Genomic DNA, 22,862 nt, shown 5'->3' with positions numbered 1-22,862 from the left:
ACTGAAAGAGGTTAAAACTGGGAAAGAAGGTCTTACAGACTGTTCCAGGCATTTCCCATTTACCCATGCTTTCTGGGGTACCTGTGTGTCTATACTCACACTTCAGAAACTTTTCACACTTCACATATTCAAGAAGGATTCTGAAATGTAGGCTAAAAATTGCATTCCTCGCATGAAATTCATTATATCTGTCAGCATCACTTTCTAGAGAAAAATCCTAAATATGACACAAATTTTAGGATGTATATTATAAGTACATTAGGTAATCACTGCCCAGCGTTCCATGCAAGTTGGATTTTTTACTATGCCAAGGTAATAAAGCTGAGGCTCATACCAGTATTAAACTTACATATTGCCAGGTTAGATGTCTTTTCTTGCATAAATATTTATGAAATATTCAGTAGCAATTTAAAATAGATGAATGGCTATTTTTGGGGCATATCCGCTGTGCAAATTTTCTTTATTACTGCTCCCAACCCAGTTCAGGGTCAAAGCTGACAAACCTCCAAACTGTGTAGCCTTCGGAACAGTGAGAAGTGCATCCAGTGAAAACAGCAAACAGTACGCAAGGTCGGGATGCAGCAAAACCAAAGAAAATGCAAAAAATTGATCAAGAACATCACAACCCCTTCCTCAGTACTTACACTTGTGGCTTGCATTTTCTAATTAATTATAGGCTCAGAGAATCATTAAGGTCAGAAAAAACCACTAAGATTATTCAGTGCAATTACTGACCCATCCCCACACGCCCAGTAACCATGTCCCTCGGTGCCACATCTCCGTGGTTCTTGGACACCTCCCAGGATGGTGATGCCACCCAATACCTGGGCAGTCAATGCCAATGCTTCACCACTCTTTCTGAGAAGAAATCTTTCCTAAAATCCAACTTAAAATGCTATCTCCCACTGTTCGCAGGGTTACAGGTGCATTTTCATTCCTGAACAAACACAGTGTCGTGTCATCCCCAGTGAGGACTTACGTTGGTAGTTTGGACAAGCTTTATTTCTGTCCATGTAGTGGAAACCATAGCAGGCTGCTCGGGAAGCAGTCGTGCTGGATTTGCATTGCAGACATGGCTGTGGTATGGGTGAATTACATTTCTGTTACGAGCTTCCCAGGCTACCCAGATGGTTAAGTAGAAATGAAGAGTTTATAGCTTAATTAGAGGCATTTATAAGTGAGGATCAGCTAAACAGAAATACAACTTAAAAGAGGGCATTGGCCATAAATTCTTTCATTCTAGATTCAGATCTGCTAATATATGACTGTAAACACCTCCGACAAGGTTATTTACAAGCCAAGCAATATGATTTCCTATACCTCTGGAGCTTGAAGTGGGAAGAAGTAAATGATGGAAATCAAGCAGTGCTGCAAACACAGACTAAATATATTTAGATCTTGGTGATAAGTGCTACAGAGAGGCTCAGAGAGGTGGCATGGGAGAATACAGGACAGGGGACAAGGAGAACCAGCACAGCAGATGGCTGCAGGCACTTCTGCCACCACTGCTATCCTTTTCTTCTTTTTCCTTTTTGAAAGTATGCTTTCCCTCCTCCCCTCCACTCCCCCATTTCTACTTCATCCCTCATGTGTCTTCTTAAATTACATCAAACCTCATCCTGATGGCAGAAGCGATGGAGACTGCCTGTAAGGAGGTGTCACCTGTTTGCCTGTGCTTTCTTTGAAAATTCCACACAGACGCAATCTGGAAGTGCTTATTTTCAGACTTCACTCAGATTTAAGAGGAGCCGTTTGGCGATGCGGATCCCGCTCCCAGAGCCGTGCAAAATTAAGCACGTCTATACGGCATCGTTAAACAGCCCCATTCTCACCGACACGGCCCAGTTCAGCACCGAGGAGGGGAAAACCGTTGTGAAGCCCCCAAACGGGGAGACAGCGCGGCTCGCGGGGTTCTCGCAGCGCCTCAGCGAGCTCCAGCGGGCAGCGTCCCGCCCGCCCCACCCCGCGGGTGAACGAAGCCCCGCCCTGAACCCGCCCCTCGGCCCGACCCCGCCCCTCTCCCCGCCCCGCCGGGTTGGCGGCAGCCAATGGGCGCAGCGGGAGGCGACGGTCGCCGTCCCGGGCGCGGAGCGGCGGAGCCCCATTAGGGCGGGGAGCGGGCGCGGGGCTCGGCCACTCGTGGCGGGTGCGGGGCGCGGCGAGGTTCCCGGCTCGTCTTCTTCTGCGCCGCCTCTCTGCTGTCAATGCGCGCGGCTGCGGCCCCCACCCGGGAGCGCGTCGCCGCGGCTCGGAGGTAAGCGGGGGCAGCGGGCGGGTGGCGGCGGTGCCCGATGACAAGCAGGCTGCTCCTCTCCCGTCTCACCGAGAGGGCCCCGGGAACGCAGCGGGGCTGTCAGCGCGGTGCCGTCAGCGCGGTGCCGGCGGGGCTGAGCCGCGGTCTGTCACCCAGCCCCTCGGGGCGAGCCTGGACGCAGCGTGCTGCCGGACAGCCCGTGCGGAGGGCTTAGAGGATAACGGCGCGCGTTCTCCGCGGGCTGGAACCGAAAAGGCGTCGCAGATGAACGAAAAGTTCGGGTTGCGTCACTCCGCTGCGATCGTCGAGCTGCCGGGGTTTGGTGCGGCTGCCCCTCTGCCCAGCTGCGGGGTTTGACGGCAGGCAGTGCCGCCCGGCAGGCAGTGCCGCACGCTCGCCCTCACGGCGCAGCGCCGCTCAAGCGCGGCTGTAGCGGTGCCGGTCGCTTAGCGGGGGTCGTGTCCCGGACGGGCGGCTCCGCGGCGCTGCCCTCCGGCTGTGCGGCAGAAGGGATCGCGCCGAAGCAACCCGCGTCAGCCCATTGCAGCCGTGCCGCCGGCTGGGCGAGGTGTGCGCCTGGGGACCCGACAGGGTTAATGGCTGAGCTGTAAAGATTGGAGGCAGATGTGGGCGAGAGCAACAGGCGGCTCTGGCTTTCCCTAATATCCTGTCGTATGATAACTCTGAAGAAGGTAATTGTTTAAAAAAAAAAAAAATCTGTTTCAATTTAAGATTTATTAAGCAAGAAGAGCCCTGTGTAAACACCAGAATCCTTTCCTAGCTTAGAAAGGGAAAAAAAAAAAAACCTCCCAAATGTTAGCGGGACTTTAAGGGGGCGAGTGCAAGCTGTGGGTCCATTGCATTGCCATGCCTGAGTGCAAGCAGATTATCAGCCTCCTTTCCGCTTCACCCTGCTTCTTGCGGGGATGAGGACATTTAACTCTGGCTTTTTGGAAAATGGCTTCTGTGCTTCTTTTCTAGCAAACCGGTTCTTTCCAGCGCTTTGTGAGGCATTTAGGGTGCGTGAAAAGATCCCAAGTGTCCTCCCGGGGAGGAGAAGGAGCGAGAGGGCAGGGCCGGGTTCCACTCAGACCTATAATAAGTGGGGAGTGTGCGTTTGTGTGCGAGGCAGAGATGTGAGGAGTGACTTGGCTCTCTAATGACCTGGCTTTGCAGAACTTCAAGAGTTTCGTCTGTCTCCCCCTATGGTTATAATAAGAGATTAAATGTGTTTGGCATGTTTAATTAATTAGCATATGAAAATCAGATGGCTTTGACTTTGTCATTGTTTTCCTGTGAAACTCTTCTACGCTAATGAACGTCTACAGTTTATGAAGTAATTTAAATTGATTTGGTTCGTATTATGTCTTTGCTCCCCTTTTAATGCTTCAGCCTTTGTGTCGCAGCCTGGAAGTCTTCTCCCTTTGTACCATAGGTCTTGCACAACATATTGTCAGCACTTACCGTGCACAGCTTCTCCCAGCACAGACGGAAAGCTGAGCTTCAACATGAGGGCACTGTTTGCTTGGGTGCTGGGTCTCGTGCATTCCAGGGGTAATTGTATGTGCAGTGATGAAGACCATGTAAAACAAACAAAACATGCTGGGTTTTGTTTTCCTTTCTACCACTGCTGTCCTCAAGTAGAGATCCCTGCTGTGGCTGCCAGGGCTGTAACCATGCATACCCCAAGACATCACTTCTTATTTTCATCCCAACAAAGTGATCTCTTTCTGTAATTTTAGGAAAGTAGTTCTGCGGTCTTGCACTGTGTTAAGGATACCTGAATATGTGCTAGGTGTGTGTAATGGCCAAGTGGCACGTGTCAGTATCAACTTGCTTGTACTGACTGTGGAGCTTCAGCCTGACCAGCATTGTTTTGTTTATGCTCTTTTAAATGGAGGTAAACTTGAGGTTGGCTGTGACCACTGGTATATACTCCTTGTGAGCCATGCATGCTTTGGTCCTGCTCCTGGAAGTGCTTATACCAATGCATAGCTTTTACTCATATGCTTGAACTGTTTGGCTTAGGAGTTGTGTGATGGGAAGAAGCAGTGTGGAAGGGTGCAATGCAGCAGTCCCTGTCTGCCCCCTTCCACCCCATGGCAAAAAATGATGGGGAGAAACGTGTTTTACGAGTTTTAATGCACTGAAGTCATGATGTTTCTGGCAGAAAGACCAAGATAGGCTATCACATCACTTCACAATTTGCTGAAATTACATATTTCTCTTACAGAAGCAATTCCTTGGCTGGTGTCTGAAGGATATTTCCAGTTACTGAAATGCATTTTTCAAGTGCTATGCTGTAATTCTTTGTATCTTGCTTGCTTATATTGTGCTATTGTGATCTTTTTTGTTGGTTGGATGGTGTTTTTTGTTTTGTTTTTCTTTTATGTAGAAAGTAATCAAATGATTATCAACACAAGCTGACAACTCTTAAGAAAAAAAAAAACAACCTGCAGAAGAACATGTTTAAGTGTACAGAATGAGTGAAGTGCTCAGACATAAGAGGCACAAGCCAATACAAACACTTGTAGTACTTCTAAAATATCTGTACATGGCAGCTTCTTGCTCGATTACCTTTTCTTGGCACTTTGCCTGGAAGGCAAACTTCTAATAGGTTCTTAAATACAACCGTAAGTTCTTCAGGATGATTTGGGGCCTATCAAGCTCGGAGTGCTGATCTAGCTAAGAGACCTCTGGTAGATGGCCTTTCAGGCAGGCCTTCCATTTCCAGTGGGTTATACATCAACAAAAACTGTGTCATTGCAGTTGTTCTGTGCTGATGTTGCACACTCCTGCCTAAAGCATTGATTGATAGCCCCCAGCAGCTTTTGCCGTTCTTCTCTCCTTCCTTGTCCTTTCTGCTGTGCCCCCTCACCTTCCAGTTCTACTGAGTTGACAAAAGCTGGTAAAAGTACTATGGAATGTGCTGATAGACTTCTACCTGCAACAGTTTAGTGTGGCTACCCTTCTTTTATCAGAGCACTGATGCCACAGCTTGTAACTACAGTCTTTGACTTTAGAAACAATTGTGGTTGTTGTTGTTTTGTTGGTTTTATTTTAAATGTTTCTGCTTGCACACAATATTGGTTTTGTGGAGATGCCACGTGCCAAAAAAAAAAAAAAAAAAAAAACCCACTTCCAACCGCCTCCCAAATATTGAAATATGGTTGATTTGCTTTATTTTACATAAGTTTTGTTTCCTGTGATATTTTTATCCTTTTTATAGCATGGTGCCTTCTAATCTCGCACCAACTGGCCCCAATCTTAATATCGTATGATCTCAGAACCAGGTTTCTCTGACGGCAGCGTGCCAAAACCATGTCTAATCTGTGTGTTAATGCAGCATATACAACAGCTCTGGCTTCTCACAGGGTTTGATCACTGATTTGTATAATTGCAACCAGCGTGATTAAAAAATCTGCATGTCAATATCATGATGCCTATAATAAAACCTGCAGATGTTTTTAAAACAGGGTGATGTCAGTCTTCAATTTTTTTGTTTCTTTGAAGAGTCTCTGCCGTCCAAGAATCTTCATTTCTGAAGGTGTTTGAGTGATCTGAAAGTCGCATAGATGTAGCTACAAATGTAGCAATGTGGACTTCCAGTCATTCCGATCTTGCATATTCTCGCACTGCAAGAGAGCTGTGTCTTCTCTTGCTAGTCTCTATGTATACATTTTTCACTTCAGTCCCTTGAGTTGTGGTTGAACCTTTAAGGGTATCCGAACACATACTGGTATATTGCTCCTCTTCAGTATTCCTCATGAGAGCAAACAGCCCTCCTCTGACAGAAGTGCTGTAACTGTTCAGCTTTGCCCCCCTTCCTTTCCTATGATCTCCCCAATTAGTGAATTCACCATGTGACAGAGGTGGTGCTAGCTCAGCGAGAGCCTCCTAGCTGCTCAAGCTCTCCCTCTCAGCCAGCCCAGCACATGGCTTGCCTGACACTGCCTGCACCCATGGCCTATTGCTCTTGCAACACAAATGTGCAGTAACCAGGGGACAAACTTAAAGCCTCCTTGCACTTTCAAGTGTGGATCAACTTGTCTAACCACAGCAGAAGCTGAGTGGTTCAAAAATGTGTTTAAAAACCAGTGAGTGATTAACGAAGGTGTTTTTTAAAAGATCTTTTTGTAATCAAGTGTTATAGTTATGCACCCAGGAGTTCAAAAGTGGTTGTAGAGAAATTAAATGTTTGTGTGTCTGCTTTATGATTAAAGTATTTTGACTTGTATGACATTTATGGAAAGGGGCTAAACTATTTTTGCAAGTTCAGTGTTTCTGTAGAAAAATAAAAGCTTCAGAAGCTGAGATGACAAGTCAAAATGTGAATATTTATACTCTTTTAAATGAATTTTATGGAAGCATTGAAGAAATGTCTGAACATAATGTATTTGCATCTCTGTATACAAACTGCAAAATGAATTATGCTAGGTCTAGAACCTCGCTGGTGAATTGCAGATGTCTTTTGTACATACATATGGCTTTGAGAGCTTTGAACTGTTTCCTCAAGCTTCACTCATCAGAAAGATCATATGGATAACTTCATTGCGAGATTTTTTTCCTCTCTTGTTTGCAAAGCATGTTGGATCTGTTTGATAAATATTGAGTTCCAATTCATCCAAGGACTGAAATGAGTTAGTTCTGTACATATGGAATATGGGAGTGAGATGCATGGAGGATATGTTTATAGTTAGCAAAATTAATAGTTGGAAGCGAATGCAAAGGAACCTAAGCCTCAACAGCTTGGCAGGCCAATAGCCAATGTATGTCTTTGAGCACTGCCAAGCATGTAGCAAGCATGCTGAGCTCTCATCTGTACAGAGGTACGAGAAACATGCCTAACTTCCAGCCTTCTGACAATGTTACCTGGAGCACAGTTTTGCTCTATCTTTGCAGTAATGCGGATTTCAGCCAGCATCTGCTGTGGGTACCATTAGCACATGAAAGCAGTGGGAGCTGCCTGAAGAAGGCCAGCAGTTGTGTTATGGCAGCTTTTTTCCACAGCCTTTGTCCCCTTTTGTGAGGCACTGACTGACATGGGAAAGGTATAGGGGGTGGAGGTGAGTGTCAGGGTGAGAGTGGAGAGCGCTTTGTGGTAAGTGGGAACCCCAGTTATTGCATTTAAGTATGAGCTGCCAACAAGTTGTTGAAGTGCCATCTCTGGCGGCACTCCACCAGTTGGACACAATCCCTGAGAGTACTCCCAGCAAAGGATGAGCTGTTGGGTGGGCTACTGAGCTGGGAGCTCTGCAACTACTGTGAACCCGGGAAGCACTGAGCCTTACCCAGCCCTTCCTACAGTCAGGCTACTTGGGCAGTCTTTGCGGGGGATTTCAGATGCTGTGACACTGTAGTTTAGCAGTCCAGGCTAACAGCCAATTGATTTATCAACATATGGTTTTTCTGCTTTTCCTGTTGCGTAAAATGGATTATATTTTTTGTGCCAGAGTAGCTGGCAGCTTCTTGAAGTAGCTGCTGCTATTTTGAACTTGACTGATGTAGCTGTATGAACTGAAGTGACCACAGTGACAAGTGGGCATCTGTTTCATTGTCGCGTATCTACAGCCAGTCAGGTTTCTATGCAAAATCTCTGCTGATGATCAGAGCTGTATTGTTTAGTTCTGAATCTGTCACCTTTTAGGCTCTAATTTCAATGGATTCGTTTTCAGTGTCTCTTTATTGTCTATCGTGCTATGGCTATCATTTCTGACCTATTAGTTGCTAAGCACGTCTTAATGTCTTAGAACTGGTGGTGTAGAGAGGTACTGATATTATAGAAACTCTTGACTGTGATGTAATAGCACATAGTTATACTTCCTAGCTGTCTTTTAAGAACTGGGGCAATATCAGGCTGCTGCTCATTTAAGAGTGAAGTTCCCTATTCTTTTTATTTCTTTATACAAGTCAGCATTCAACATTTAAGCAACAACTCCAAAGCATTTTGAGTTGGATATTCAGGAGATGCTTGTTCTTGGTTCTCTTTTTACCTTCCCACAGCACTGGAAGTAGACTAATGCTTTGACATAACAACTCTCATGGAAACTAGCAGGTAGATCTTGGATTATGTGACTTGTTTCTTCAGTCGGTGAAGTCATCCTCCTTTGTACATTTCTGTGCATTTACCTTCTTCCTGTGTTGTTGCATACTAAATCAGTCAGTACTTAATGCCATTGTGGGAAGAGAATCCAGACTTGCTTTTCAAAAGGAAACTTCAGACATGCATATCTACTGGAGTGGGGTGGAATGCTTAAGTATGTGAGCTGCAACACCAGTTGTGCACACAAATGAGGGTGGGAAAGAGCATCTGCAAGCAGGCAGTGACAGTGTGTGTTCCAGCAGTGTTGGACTCTGAGCAATGGTTGACTTCAACTTTGCAGTAGGATGGTAGACATGATACAGAAATGAACTCATGTAGTCCCTTTTTGTGTTCCTTGCCAGGGTGGTGAAAGAGTTGCTTTCTAATCACATGCTGCTGCTGTTACCCAGAGATATGGTGATAAAGTGGTAACTTCAGATATGCCTTGCTGGTCAACTTCAATTTCAGTAGGCCCCCAGCAGGTCTGTACCATTAAGTTGTTCTGCCACCTCTAAATCAACCAGTACTTTGTCAGACTTGACTTGACTTCCTTGGTAAGTGTTGGTCTCAGTAGCTAATGTAGACCCTGAAGAGTCTGGGAGGATCTCTTATTTGAGCTTGGATGTGAGTCATTGTTAGGCACCGTTTTCTGGTACAAGAATAATTCCATCTCTCGTACCTCACTTCCTAACTCTAGTGAGAAGAAAGTCAGTTCTTTGCAAATGAAGTGGTCCTGTACTCGTTCTATAGAATATCAGTAGGAAAATATAAATCAAAGATGTCTGTCAGAAAATCTAAATGTAATACTTCCATAATTTTGTTATAAAGCAGTGTAACAACTGGACATCTGACTTCTTCATGCTAATCCCAAGTCTTTAAAAAGAGAAAAAAACCAAACTGGATAAGCTGCAAGCTCCCCACCACCACCCCAGCCAGAGCCTCTATGCTTGCATTCACTTGTGTACTCTGTTGGTTTCACAGTTCATATACTTGTGTTGTTTTTTTAAATCTGCCCCTGCACTCCGGTGGGAAACATATCTGCAGTTTCCTTTCAAACACACAAGGCTTGATTCTCCTCTCACAATGACATAAATTGTGAAGAACTCTGCTCAAATCAATGAACGTAAAGACATGTAAAATGGGGTGAGAGAAGAGCCCAGCCTCTGCTTTCTATTTTTAAGTGATCCTGGTTTAACCAAAAACTGTTCAGTGTGGCACTGTGACTTCATGTTGTAGATATCAGTTGCTATACTTGTTTCTCTTCATACATAATGTTTCATTTTCATATATAATATATTACAGCTAGTACTCAGAATAATGACGCACATTTCTTTAATACCACAGTACTACTACATCAAGTTTTGTAGTTAATAACTAGTATACTGGTAAAGTACTTACTTTGCTAGGATCAGACCCTACAAAAAGCCTGCAGCATAGCTGTATTTCTGTGCAAGTCCCAAAAGAAAGAAGGCTAGATTGACTACAGCCATACAACTTTAACTTCCTTTGTGGTTTTCTACTGCTGTAGTTCTCATCTGTGAATCGCATTCCTTGTTATCCAGCTTCTAGATACTCGTTCTTCATAAACAACCCTCTTTCAGCTGTTGCTTTTCCTGTGCTTGAGAATCATTTGGCTCCATTCTTATGTTTTGTACATACTCAAGAATTTATTTTAACTTCAAATTTTCCCTGAACTGCTAAGTACTTGGCAATAAACTTGGAATATCCACACAGTTTCTGCCATTGCCTACATTTTGGTGGTTGTTCACATTTGTTTATTTTTTGGCAATGGATTATGGACCTTAATTACCATCAGTAGTCAAATAACTGAATGAGATTATACAGCAGTGCTATAAAAACTGTTCACGCTAGCTATGATCTGTGCATGTGTGGATGTCTTTGAAAACAGTCACTTCATTCATTAACCAGTGCAGCAGGCTCCAACCCTACCACGATTTAGTTTTTGAAATTAATGCAGTGTTCTCTCCCTAACTGAAACATTGCTTTGACTGCTTCTTTTTACAGTTTAAAAAATAACATGAAGTAGCTGACTCCTGTAGTGTTTTTTAACTTGGAGTAGATCTAACGGCTTATTTGAATTTGTTGCTTGAATGGCAAATTGCCCGTGTGTGAAAGGAAGTCTCTTTAAGCCTGAAGACCATGGTAGGCTGAGTGTATCGCTTAGTCTTTATCTCTGATGTGACTGTGATGTGAGTGAACACCCTATCATGTTTAGCCTCTTCTGTTCAGTCCTTAAGCTTTCCTCTCCAGCTTTAATCTGTGCCCTTCATTCTCCCCAAGACAATGGTTTGTTTAACCAGTATGTAATGGTGTTTATACATCAGCTTATCAGTGAAGTATCAGGTATAGACAATGCAGCAGAAGCATGCTATGCTACAGAGGCTGTTGCAGAGCTATCATTCACATGGCTTCACAGCCACAGAAGTTCTCCATGACCAGTTTCTACCTTCTTGAAAACAGAGGGTTTTTCCCTCATCTCTGCTAAGTTTCATGTTACTCAGCCTGGGGAGAAAGAATTCTGGATACTTGCTCACTTAATTCATCATAGTGAACTTATTGTAGCTTAACTGTGTCACTCCAGAGGTCTGACACTGAGGTAGCATGGGAATGGCAGCTAAAGCAGAGTGTGTGGATCAGTGCTGCTGAGATGAGTCACCATGGCTCTGTGCAGCAGTGCTTGTCTGCAGCTGATGTGAGGAATGATGACAGGGCAGATACATACGCTTGACATATGATCGTCAATCAGATGTGCTCTTATTTCAGAGCTCATACCTCTCACGATTGTTTTGATAGAGTAGTCCTTAGTGTGGAAGAGGGAATTGGCAGTCTTCTTAGTGCAGATGAATGTTGTCCCAGCAGCAGGTTTTGTACACTACTAATCTGATGGCTTTGAGGTGTTTTTCATGCCATTTTCAAAGTGAGACTTGTTGGTAATTACAGTGCATAGCTGGAAGAAAAAGTAGTTTTGGTAGTATTTTCAATGTATAAGCTCTGTTATACAAAAGTTGTCTTTGAGTATGTGATGGGGAAGCAGGGAGGTCCACAGCTAGAGTATGAGAGAGTGAGAAAATCAGTCCATTTGATGCCGCTGGATGCAGAGATGACTTAAGCCTTAAATATTTGCCAAGCAATCTGAAGCACCTTACCAACTTCAGGAGTGAAGCATCTTCCATTGGAAAGGTGCAGCATTGCATCCAGATTTGAGTTTGTCACCTGCAACCAATCGCATAGCAACATTGATGACTGAGGCCTCTGAGAAGACTTCAGTCACCTTCTGCTGTGTGGAGAAATGAGTTACAGAAGACTTGGCCTCATGATATTAAGATGTATTTGGAGAGATGTGTCAGAGCCTGAACTTATTTGAGCAGTTGTTTCCACAAGTGTAGAGGTGATGGTGCAATACTTCTCCAAGCCAGTCTGCTTTGGAAGCAGCAGTTAGCTTAAAGTAAATTTTAAAAAGCCATCTTTCTGGTAATGACAGAGCTATTTTCTTGCAATCTTGGTTTGTATGTAGATATCCTAATAATATCCTAATAATCTGTGACCATTGGATAGGTTATGATCAGTCTATTCCAAGCCTCATGTAAAAAATGGTTTTCTAGCACACAGATGCTGTTGGACTGAATACACACGTTGTGTTGCAATAAGCACAAATGCAGGGGATCAGGAGCATATGGCACTGCTTACACAATCTTTCTGTTCAGATAGATGTCCGTGTCATGATATTCAAAGTAGGGGAGTGTTTAAAATGCTGCTAGAATATGCATCTGTGCAGGACAGAAGACATTCATAATTGAGAGGGAATAAAGCAACGTTAAAAATTTAGCATAGCATTTATATGCTAACAGGCTTTGTGATCGTTTGGGCTACTGGTTAACATTGTTTCTGAGCTTCATCCTGGGGAGCAGCTCCAGAACTGAGATGTTCCCGTGGCTGTGAAGCCAGTCAGTGCTGGATGTGCATCACCGGCGTGGCTGCCTGAGGTGTAGGGGGATCCCAGAAGGCGCGGCCATTGCAGGCTGACCTGAGGAAACCTATGCACTTGAAACTGCATAGGTGTCAAAGGCATAGAACGAATGACAGCGCTGCATAATTTTGCTTAGATACTGAGGCGCAGGGCTCGTGTTTTAACTACTCGGTTGTTTTTTTTTTTTTTTTTTTTTTTTTTTTTAAAGAAAGCCAGGCTTCTCGAAGTGCCTCTGTGGGACTCTTGAAGCTGAGCTCGGCGGGTGGCGGCCCTCACGGAGCAGCAGGAGGCCGCTGGGTGGCACTCGAGAGCCAGCGGCGGGCAGGGTGCCGCGGGGCCGCCCTGCTGCGGGGCGGCGCTGTGCGGGAGGTCCCACGGGAAGCGCCGGGTGCGGGGCAATAAGGGCGGCCGTGCTGCTTTCAGGACGCTTCATCACACGGCGTTGCTTTAGGACGTCTTTAAAGGGTCTGCTCCGTGACACTCGGAACAAAATAAATGCTTTTTTTTTTTTTTTTTTTTTTTTTTTTTTGTTCTTCGAATTGTTATAATTCTTCTTGGAGTGAGCAAAATAAATGAATTTAAAGGCCAGACGGTGCTCTGACAATGCGAAAGAGCCCTGGTTTTTCCCCTTTCTCTGTTGTTTGCATCTCTGTCGATCTGCTGCTTTTCAAAAACTGCACTGCAACGAAATGAAATGGGTGTAAAGGTCCTGGCCATTACGTTCAGAAACCTGCCTGCATGAGCACCTCGGCAGCGATAGAGCTCCTCGTTTCCCTGCCTGCAGTAGGTGCAGCTGTCCTTTGAGTGGTCTGAGAGCACAGCATGAAATGAGCGCTCAGGTTCAGGGAAGATGGAAGGCAAGAAGCCAAAGTGGCAGTGGACTGTGTGAGGCACTGCGCTCCCCTGCAGCTTTTACTTGCCAGGCCTTTCCCTAGCCAGCCCTCAGAGAAGGATTGCTGCCTGCTGTGGTGGCTGTGGTGTGGGGATGTGAGTGCTCTGGAGGGAGGCACAGCCTGATAACAGCTGCTCCACAAACACGGGAGACAATGGAGGAAAACCAAACACTTTGAAGTCTGTCTCCAGGACCCTGGTAAGCTGCCCTGACTAGTTTAACTAGGCCTGGGAGAGGAGGAAGAAGTGGGCTTTGCTGAATACCTCAAGGAGCACTTCCTTATCTCTCATTCTTAGAGAGCCTTTGCGATGAAGTGAGCCTGTCCTGCAGATATGGCAGTAAGATAGGCCTACCTGAAATGGCAGGAGAGGTGCATCTGATTGGGTTAAGCATTCATGGGTCCCTGTGTACATACTGTTAACGTTAGATAATAAAGAAGCTGATTGGGATCGGGTCATTGGCCATTCTTTCAAAGGAAAGACAGTAGGTGCTAAATTCAGGTCTGAGTGACCTGCTTGGCGTACGTGCTGTGGCTGTCATAGGTTTACTCTACTGCCCTTGAAAAGAGAAAGAGCACCTTAAAAGGTCGGGAAGCAACTGGCTGTTTCCAGTGGTGCAGAGTGACCCTTGGGCAGGAGAGGGATGCAACTCAACTAGCAAATGGGAAAAAAAAGGCACCAGCTGTGCAGCATGCAGCCAGATCTGCACATGTGGAAGGATCAAAGCTGCTGAAAGCTGAACCCCGAGCTCTGCGCATAGTGATCCTCCTTCACTTCAGGGGGAGTAGTCCAGCCACATAAGTGTTACATATGGGCAAAATATTCCCAAGTATTCAGAAAATCTTATACAGAAAAGAAGTGGGAAGGAGTTGCTGGCACAACTCGAGCATTTGGCCAACCTCACCAAAATATTGTTTAAAAGTAAAGCGGTGGTTTTCTTGGAATGTTAGGCATATGGTTTGAGCATTTTTAGCTTAATCCTTGTGTTACCCTGTTCACATGTTAAGTGTTACTGACTTTATAGCTTTTGTGACAGGAATGTAAGACAGAGGTGCTAGTAATGGGTTGCCTGAGTGGCAGGCATCAAAGCTAGTATCAAACAGACCAGAAAGCATTTTTATCTTCTGCAAATACTGGTTAGTGCTACGCCAAATAAAGACCTGCCCCCCGACGTGTGTATCCTTCTTCCCACAAGAGAAACAAAACATTCTTTTGAGTTTTTTTGTTCTTTGAATTCAATCTTGGGAAAGGAAACCCTTGGTAGTAAATAATTAGGTTAGGAGGTAGCAGGATGGACTTAAATGAAAGTGCCTCCTTCAGCAATTCCTCTTCCATCTTAATTGTACAATGGACTTTCTCAGCACTGCTTCCTGGTATTCATCCGACCCTGAGTACCTGTAACAATTAACGCTCTCCCACATGGCTTACAAACCCTTGGTCAGTGTTTAACAGTGTGTTTGTGTGTGGCAGCAGCTTAACCTCTCCTTGAGGAATCTTTCTGTCCTTATTCTGCCTGTCTTCCTTGTCCTTTCCTCCCTGTTGCTTGTGGCTCGTGTATTCAATTTAAATACAGACTTGAAATACTGGCATCACAGAGCAAGAGCAGCATCTCCTCTGTCTTCAAAAGAAGCTTTATTTGCATCAAAATACCAGTTTTTAATCGTGTATCTGTAGTAGTCCTCATCTAATCTGCTGTTCACCCCTGCATATCAATTTGTTATAGTCATAAGCTGCTGATAGGAGCATGCTGTTTCACTCTCTTAGTTGAAAAAAAATGAAGTGAGTTTTGGGACTCCTCTGAGGCTTCTCTTACTGCTTCTAAGGCTTTTCTACTGTTGTCTTCACATTCTGGACTTGAGCAGAGTACTGCCATAGTGGTTGCCTCTCAGTTGGAGCTTGGCTCTGTGGTGCTTTGTTCTGGCACAAAAGGCTGCCCACTGTGACCTTGTGCCTTGAGGAGAGCTGAAGGATGCCATAAAATGGGGTGTAACTGGTGCCTCTTCTACATTGTAAGGCTGTCTTAAAAGCTGAAGAGGTGGATGGGATATTTGCCTTGCAGGCTTCTAAGCACCCTGATGTTGCGCTCTTATGCAGTGTCTTGGAGACACTGAACATGGTTTTAAAGCAATTTCTAACTTTGAGAGATGGGTGTCAGTAAACACCAAGATCTTGTTATGAAGAGAGGAGCCTTGGCAACAGTGTAGTAGTATTGGTATAGAAACAAGAAGGTATTAACAAGATACAGGGGTGTGAAAGTAAGAGCTAGCTATGAAATACATATTGTCCAGTGCATAGCTTCACTATTGGGTGACAGGAAGCTAGACCTTCAGTGCTGTGCTACTTGCAGAGCTTACTGGTGTGGAATGGGTACAGATGGTCTCAGTCTGCAAAGCACTTACTAGCTAGTGATAGCGGTAGCAAAAAAAACCCAAACCATCATTCCCATCCACCTCCAATGAGAAAATGAAAATGGTCAGCACTGAAGTTCTTGTGTGCTTTTGGAATATGGGAGCTGTCTCTCCTACGTGACAGCTTTCACTCCCAATTGCTCAGCCCTGGGGATAGCTTTATTATGCAATCATGAGGCATTAAAATTGCTGTAGAGGAGTGCTCAGTGTTGTGTTACTGCTCTTGGAAAGGAAAACAAGCCTGAAATGTTTGAATATGTAGTTGCATCTGCGATATCAATCCTTTGAACTTCAGTGGTTAGAGCACTTCAGGATTCAGTAGCGCATGTTGTTTGTGATGATCTTCTTGATCTTGAGATATCTACTTGGACTGCTCAAAAAGGTGACTCCAAGGATCAAAGTTACATGGATTCTATGCCAAAAGAGATAATTACTGGAAATAAATTTACTCGTGAGAGTGACTGACAAATAGATTGAAATCTTCAGAACAAGGGAGGAATGGGAACGGCCCTTACTTTTTAAGCAGTTTTTTAAGGATAAAAAATGCTAACGAATAACTAAGTGTTTTAACAAACATGCTTTGCGTTTAAAAATACAAATATTTTTATTTGAAGCTCAGAATATGATAAATCTTACTGGAAGTACTAAGTGTTTTGTCTGCCTGACCGCTTCCTACCCATTAAAAAACTGGACGTACGTTGGATTGATACGGTGTAACCCTGGAACTGCTTCCTGTACGTGATCTTTTAAAATTCTTTTCTTATCACGTTCTAATCATGTCTGGCAACATGACACACGCCTTCAGGGGATGACAGACTGTGGTCATGTGGGATTTTTGTTTTCAAGTCTTCTAGCATAAATTTTGGGAAGCTTATGTTGATCAGGTAACACTTCTGCTTCTGAGTGGATTGTGTGCTGTCTGCACGCCCACATGTATTATGTATGAGTAGTGCAGGAGCACAGAAAGTTGACAGTATGGACAACAGTCTTCAGCTGATATTCCATATTTCAATATTTATGCTGTAACTAGAGCAGGTTAAGGTTCAGCAGGATTATTAGCTCCAGGAAAGCCTAGTGATATAAATGCAATTGTCCTTATCTCAGTACTGCTTCAATCTCAAAAAAAGAATCAAAGCAGACAAGCGTAGTTCTGCTGTCCTTTGTGTGAATTCGGACCAGTAAGCCTTGCCAGGCTCCAGAAGGGCCTTGGTAGAGCTCCAGCATTGCTGGAATCCCAGAGTCAGTAACATGCCTGTGCAGCTCTGCCAGTGCCACCTGATGTTGGGTTCCTGTTGCCTACTAGTCCTATGGCAAATTGACAGTGAGGGGATTTCATGAAGATATAATCTAGTGCTATTAAAAAGTAAGCCATGGTTTCAACTGTCTTTACAGAACCACTTGTTTGTGGATGTCACTATTGTCCTTCTCCCCCCATGCTTCAGGTATCAAACATCTTTCCTGGAAGCTATATTAAGAGTGAAAGTAGTAGGGTTGATCAGTGGGAAACTCCTTTTTTATTCTATAGGATACTCTTCATAATACGTGCTGGTTTTTGTCTCTGTTCATCTCTTCCAATAACCTTTTTCTGATACTCTTTTCCTTGAAAGTTTGATGCCTCTAATAGAAATTTAGATTTTTCCAAAGGCTTCTTCCCCTTCACGGAAATGTCAGAGATGTTTGTGTCTTATTTGACTAAACAGGGCTGCTCAAGCAAGTTCAGGAGGGTTCACATTATACAGGTGACTACTGCTGAACACTTCCGCACAGCAACAGCTCTGTTTCATAAATTTAGCCTAAAATATTCACTGCCCAATTCAGGCGGTCTCAGGTACTGCTGTTTTTGCTTGTCTGTTTGCTTTTATAGGGCTGAATTAATTTGATAGACATAGTTTGTGAGCTTTGTCTGTGAAGCCATCATAAGGAGCATCAAGGCAGCTTCTGGACAAAAACTTCAGAGGAGTTGTAGTACTGCTGGGATCTTTGCTCACGAAATGAAGATCTAAGAACACTGAGAAGGCATTTTGTGTTTCACTCTGAGATTCTTAGCTCTTGAAGTGTTTTGAGGGAAGATCTTGGGCAAATCTACCTTGTATAAAAATAATTAGAGTTGTAAGTTTCCTTCTTAAGTCTCATCTTCATCTACAGTAGTGCATATGTTCTTTCCTGCCACAGGTTAACTTGGTCCGGACTAGTAGAGTAGACTGGGTCTACTCTTTTCGCATGCAAAATCTTGAGCTCAGTGGTGGATAGAGAAATGTTCATTCTGAAGAAGCCACTCGGGATCACAGTAGTTTGACATTCAGCAGTAAAAAAGCAAGAGATAAAGATTAACTAATAGAGAATCTGGAGATAGAGATAAAGTAAGTCTTATCTACTTCTCAAACTGCTTTTTGGTTTTTGGATATTTTTTTTTTTTTGGACAGAAACAGGCCTATAGAACCCAATATGGAAAGGGTACTGATGGCAAGGTAGCTCTGAGCTAAGTGGGAATTGTGTACCTCAAGGGTAACTTAGCAAGAGTGTTGTACTCATCATGGAGCAAAGCTATTGTAAGTCTCTGAGATGTGAGCAGTAATTCTACATTTGTATCTCATAGTGGATATTAGTTTATTTTTAATATGTAAAGCAAATACAGTTGCCATTATGCTTGAAATGGCATGAATTCATTTTCATGGAGAACAGCAGTTTGTAGCACTTCAGGCATGATCTCACCAAACCAAAACACCGTGCTGGATGGAGGAATTTGATCACCATTGTAAAACTAAGCTTTTGCACCCACAGATCATTGTAAAACTGAATTTTGGACCATTATACTTGTTTTACCACTTAAATTAATTGACAGTAAGCCAATGTCTCTTTAGAGATTGTATCTTCATAAACTAGAATATTTTTAATAGATCATGACCTAATTGAAATAATTGGAGTAATAGAAAAATACGATTTTTCCTTCCCTTGTATGTGCAGTGAATCATTAATGGTACCACACTGCATCACAGTCAGTTACAGAGTACATTTATAAATACTGTTTACATAGCTTCCATAGTTCTTGGACTCTAGCTTGCTAAAGTAGCTGGCTGAATGGCTGTCTGAAAATGGCACTTGAGTGAAAATATCTTCCAAGTGCTGTGAGGAGACTATTAAGAGTCAACTGGGATAGGATTTCTTTCAAAAATAGCTTCTTAAATATTAATTTAGAAGCCATATTCATGAAATATAGGCAGTTGTTCTCCACTGAATTTGGTGTCATGTTGCTGTAAGGACGTGCTGTAAGGATGGACACTTGAGCTCTGTCATGCTCAGGAGGCACACCAATCATGTAGGCCAGCAGACCCTTCTCATCTACATGGCTGTGAAATGGGTCAGGGCTTTGTTCTCAGAATGTTTTCAAGAATGGGAAAGAACCACTTAAGAATGCAAATCTACAGTGATTCCAGAAGGAAATACAAATAAAAAGTTAGAAGATTGTCATCTCCAAAATCTCTCCATGGTTGGAAATGAGGCTCAGGAACCAGTCGTTCTAAAGGAATACAAATCCAGTACTTACAACTGAACTCGAGCCTCCAGGTTCATTTTGTTTTATATGCAGAATGTCTGCATCATGCTCCTCATGAGGTGCTTGAAGTTGCACCCTCCTGTCTTTCAGAGAAGACTTCTGATTGTGATTTCCTTCCAAGTGATCTGGGGGTAATGAGGAAGTTTGACAACTCACAGGCTTCAAAGAAAAAGCAAAGCTCAAAAATCGCAGATGCCCAAAGATATCCACAGAAATTTAAGGAAGTTTGTTTCGATGGGGGTTATCACCAAGGCTGTCCCTAAGTTCTGTGGCTATTCTGGGGATCTGAAGATGGTTCAAGAAGTGTTCAGAATGTCTGAGTGTAACTGCCAGCCTGTTGCTGGTGAGGGCTGATGGGGCTGATAGGTATGCTGGCCATGCAGTTGAAAGCATATGCACAAATCCATGCTCTGGAGTAAACTTGTTACTTTTCTGTGCTATAATCCAGCATGCAAGTCTACCACTGTTTGGACAGGTTACATTATCATAGGTAAATAATTAAAATGTTTTTATTGTTTCTGTGAAATGTTAATCACTGCTTAATTCTTCTTCATAGGTTGAGCATTCAGATACTTAGGCTGGATGTAGGAAGTCTATTGTGCTGTAAAACACAGGTACTCTTTACTAATCCAAACAGCGAACTCATCTTTGTCTCTCCTCCTTCCCTATCCCAATGTGCAAAACAGGAGAAAGATCCAGAATGTCAATCTGAATGTGAAAGAACAACTGTTTGACATTGATACCACAATAGCAGTTTGAGAACAGTTGAGAGAAAACTGCTTGTGTAGGCTCAGCTTCAGTTGGCTCTGAGCACTATTTAGATAAGCAAGGCTGTGGTCTGTCTTGCAGTGGTGTTACTGCTTGTCTGACCTCATGGTGAACTGACTTAAATAATCAAATCAACAGGATTTTTTTTTTTCCTTTTTGTGAAGTTCACTTTCTGCTTAGGTTCTTGAATGGCTGTATCATGAGCTCAACTGTGTGCCAGTGCTGGCATAAGGAAGCTGTGTAGTCAGCACAGAAGAAAGATATAATCCCAAACGTAAATGGGTTTAAGCTGTTTTTACACTGCATCTATAAAGCCTCTGATTATTCAGTTCTTGTTCATCTCGCTTCGTCTCTTTCTGCAGGTACACCCTATTTCATGTGTTGAAATAGCTGGAAAGGCTGCTACCCATGGCTACCACTCTTAGTGGTCATTACTGGGGTTTAGAGCCCTTCGCCTCCTTGTCACCCCTGCCAAAACTGACTGTCCCTTCCCAGCAGATGACCACATACGTCTTGGCCACATCAGTGAGCACTGCAGTCTAAATCATAGACAGCAAGGAGCCTGAACCCACTTTGCTGGGCGTCCAGCTGAAGTGGCTGAGATGCATGTGTGTTCTCGAGAGGTGGCATTTGGGCATAGGATGGGTTAAACAGCTAAAGGCAGTATCTTTTCCAAGTTACCTCAGCTAAACTTAACATTAGAATGTTTGTCCCTTCGTGACATCCAGGGAAACTTCACTGCAGCCTTTCAGTAGTTAAGAAAGCTTATGAACAGAAAAGATACTGACTTTTTAGATGGTCTGATAGTAAAAAGGACGAAGCGGGACAGTTTTGAATTAAAAGATGGGAGATACAGGTTAGATGTTGGTAAGAAATTCCTTATTCGGAGGGTGGTGAGGCACTGGAACAGACTGCCCAGAGAAACTGTGGATATGACCCATCCCTGAAGTTTTCAAGTGCAGGAAAAACTTCTTTAAAGAAACGGTAGTTAAGCACAGGAACAGGCACCCCAGGGAGGTGGTTGAGTCACCATCCCTGAATGTGTTTAAAAACCATTTGGATGTGGTGCTCAGGGATATGGTTTAGTGGGGGGCTGTTAGAGTTAAGGTAGGTTGGTTAGTTTGTGGTTGGACTTGATGATCTTAAAAGTCTTATCCAATCTGAGCAATTCTATGATCCTACGACCAGGTAGGATGGGGCCCTGGACAGCCTGATCTAGTGGGTGGTAATCCTGCCCATGGCAGGGGCGTTGGAACTGAATAGTCTTCAAGGTCCTTTCCAACCCTTTTTTCCTGTAGACAAAATCCAAGAACTTCTTTTCCCTAGTGCCTTTCTTTAATGTATTGTGGTTAGTAAGATATAATTAATTCCAGTTAAAAAAAAAAAAAAAAAATCAACGAAATTAGTCTGTTCAGTTGACTGTTTTCCATTTAATCTCCTGAGGATTTTTTTTTTCTAAGGCACAGTATCTTGTTTTTTGAAAGCACCAGGAAAAGACTCCAGCACTTGACTTTGCTTTCCAAAAGAGAGATTTTAGATTTGCGTGTCTCAGTAGTGTCATGAATGATCTTAATTCACCTACAGATCAAAAAGCACATCAGCAAGAGATTTAGGAATGCTTTGCAACAATCATCAACCTCTAAAAACTGCTAGAACTTGTTAGATCTTGAATGTTAGTCTGTCTTCAGAGTGATTGTGCTGTGTGCTTCTGTAAACATCTGCATGTTCTGTCATTAGTTTGATCATTTGATCTGTCTCATACTCACAAACTCAAAATCAAGTCTGGTGTTTACAAAAAGCTTCTCATATACATCCCATACGCATAAGTAGAAAAGCAAGAAAGCTTAACAAAGCTAACTGCATTGTTCCTGTGCCCAGTGCTGTGTTCTTAATGGGCATTTCAGAGGTCCCAGATGTGGGGGCTTGCAGAGAGATGCAGTACCAAATTGCACATTGCTTACTCACAGCATTACTGGGTTTCAGTGCTGTCCTTTATGGGTTCCTCCAGGAAGAGAAGTGACTGTTTCAGGGTATCAGAATGAAGTAACTGTTGTTTAGCGGATGGTGCTCTGACACGAATTTATGTTTTTATAGATACCTATGTAAAATATTTTGTTACCAGTTCAGGTTGGTGGTCTAATGGCTGAGTTATCAAAACATTCCTACAGCAACTTGAACTTTTTTGAGTACTCTGAAGAAACCTGTATTTTTAAATGCTGGTGTATTCATTCAGAGGGCAAACTTCTTGATTCCAGTGTGTTACTGTCACAAAAACTAGTGATAACAAACTTCTTATTTTTTGTAATTAAACAAATTAAACTAGGTTGGGGTGAATTGTGGCCACCGAGTAGTTGCCAAAAATTCTTCAGTTAATGTACCCTGCTCCTAGGGAAGGAAGGTCCTTGTTGCAAGCTATGTCATGAGCCAGCCCCACCATGCTTCAGTAAAGAAGCTAATAGTATAATAGGTGTAGAAATTAGTTTGTCTGAAGTGATTCTCCCAGCTAAGTGAAGATGGACTGGTGCAGAAACTTTGTATTGCCTGCACTGGGTGCTGTTCTTATGTTACTTTGCATATATAGACCAAAAATCTTGAATTAAAAAAAAAAAAAGCACGAGATATATTCATGTAATTAACAAATGCAAAACAGGCCACACATCTTCATGTGGCCAGCTGAACTGTTTATTGATCTCTTCTGCTATTACACTGTGTGCTGATCTTTTTTTTTTAATTAAAAAAACCAACCTGATTACACAAACACAGAGCAGGAAAGGCCTGCAACATAAAGCCAGACTGTCCAGCTGCAATGAAAAGCGGCTTCAGACTCGAGCTGCTGAAGTTTCTGCAGTGTGGAGGCTGGTAATGAATTCTTATGCTGTATTCTTGACTGTGAGCAGGTACTGTGCTGAAGTGTGGGT

General features: G+C 43.4%; 1 protein-coding gene across 1 annotated transcript in view; it reads left to right on the top strand.

Moving 5' to 3' along the window:
* The first annotated feature begins 2,186 nt into the window (after positions 1-2,186).
* The window catches only part of PRICKLE1 (prickle planar cell polarity protein 1), a 61,061-nt gene continuing 40,385 nt past the window's right edge, over positions 2,187-22,862 (top strand). Inside the window, exon 1 of the mRNA XM_042872387.1 lies at positions 2,187-2,254. The gene's annotated coding sequence lies outside the window, so the exon portion shown is untranslated. The remainder of the gene's footprint in view (positions 2,255-22,862) is intronic.

Source organism: Lagopus leucura, unplaced genomic scaffold (assembly GCF_019238085.1).
Source record: "Lagopus leucura isolate 7727_CA_CO unplaced genomic scaffold, USGS_WTPT01 Super-Scaffold_100008, whole genome shotgun sequence".
NCBI classification, from domain to species: domain Eukaryota; kingdom Metazoa; phylum Chordata; class Aves; order Galliformes; family Phasianidae; genus Lagopus; species Lagopus leucura.
The sequence above is the reverse complement of the archived record's forward strand: the minus strand, read 5'-3'. Positions and strand labels throughout refer to the sequence as shown.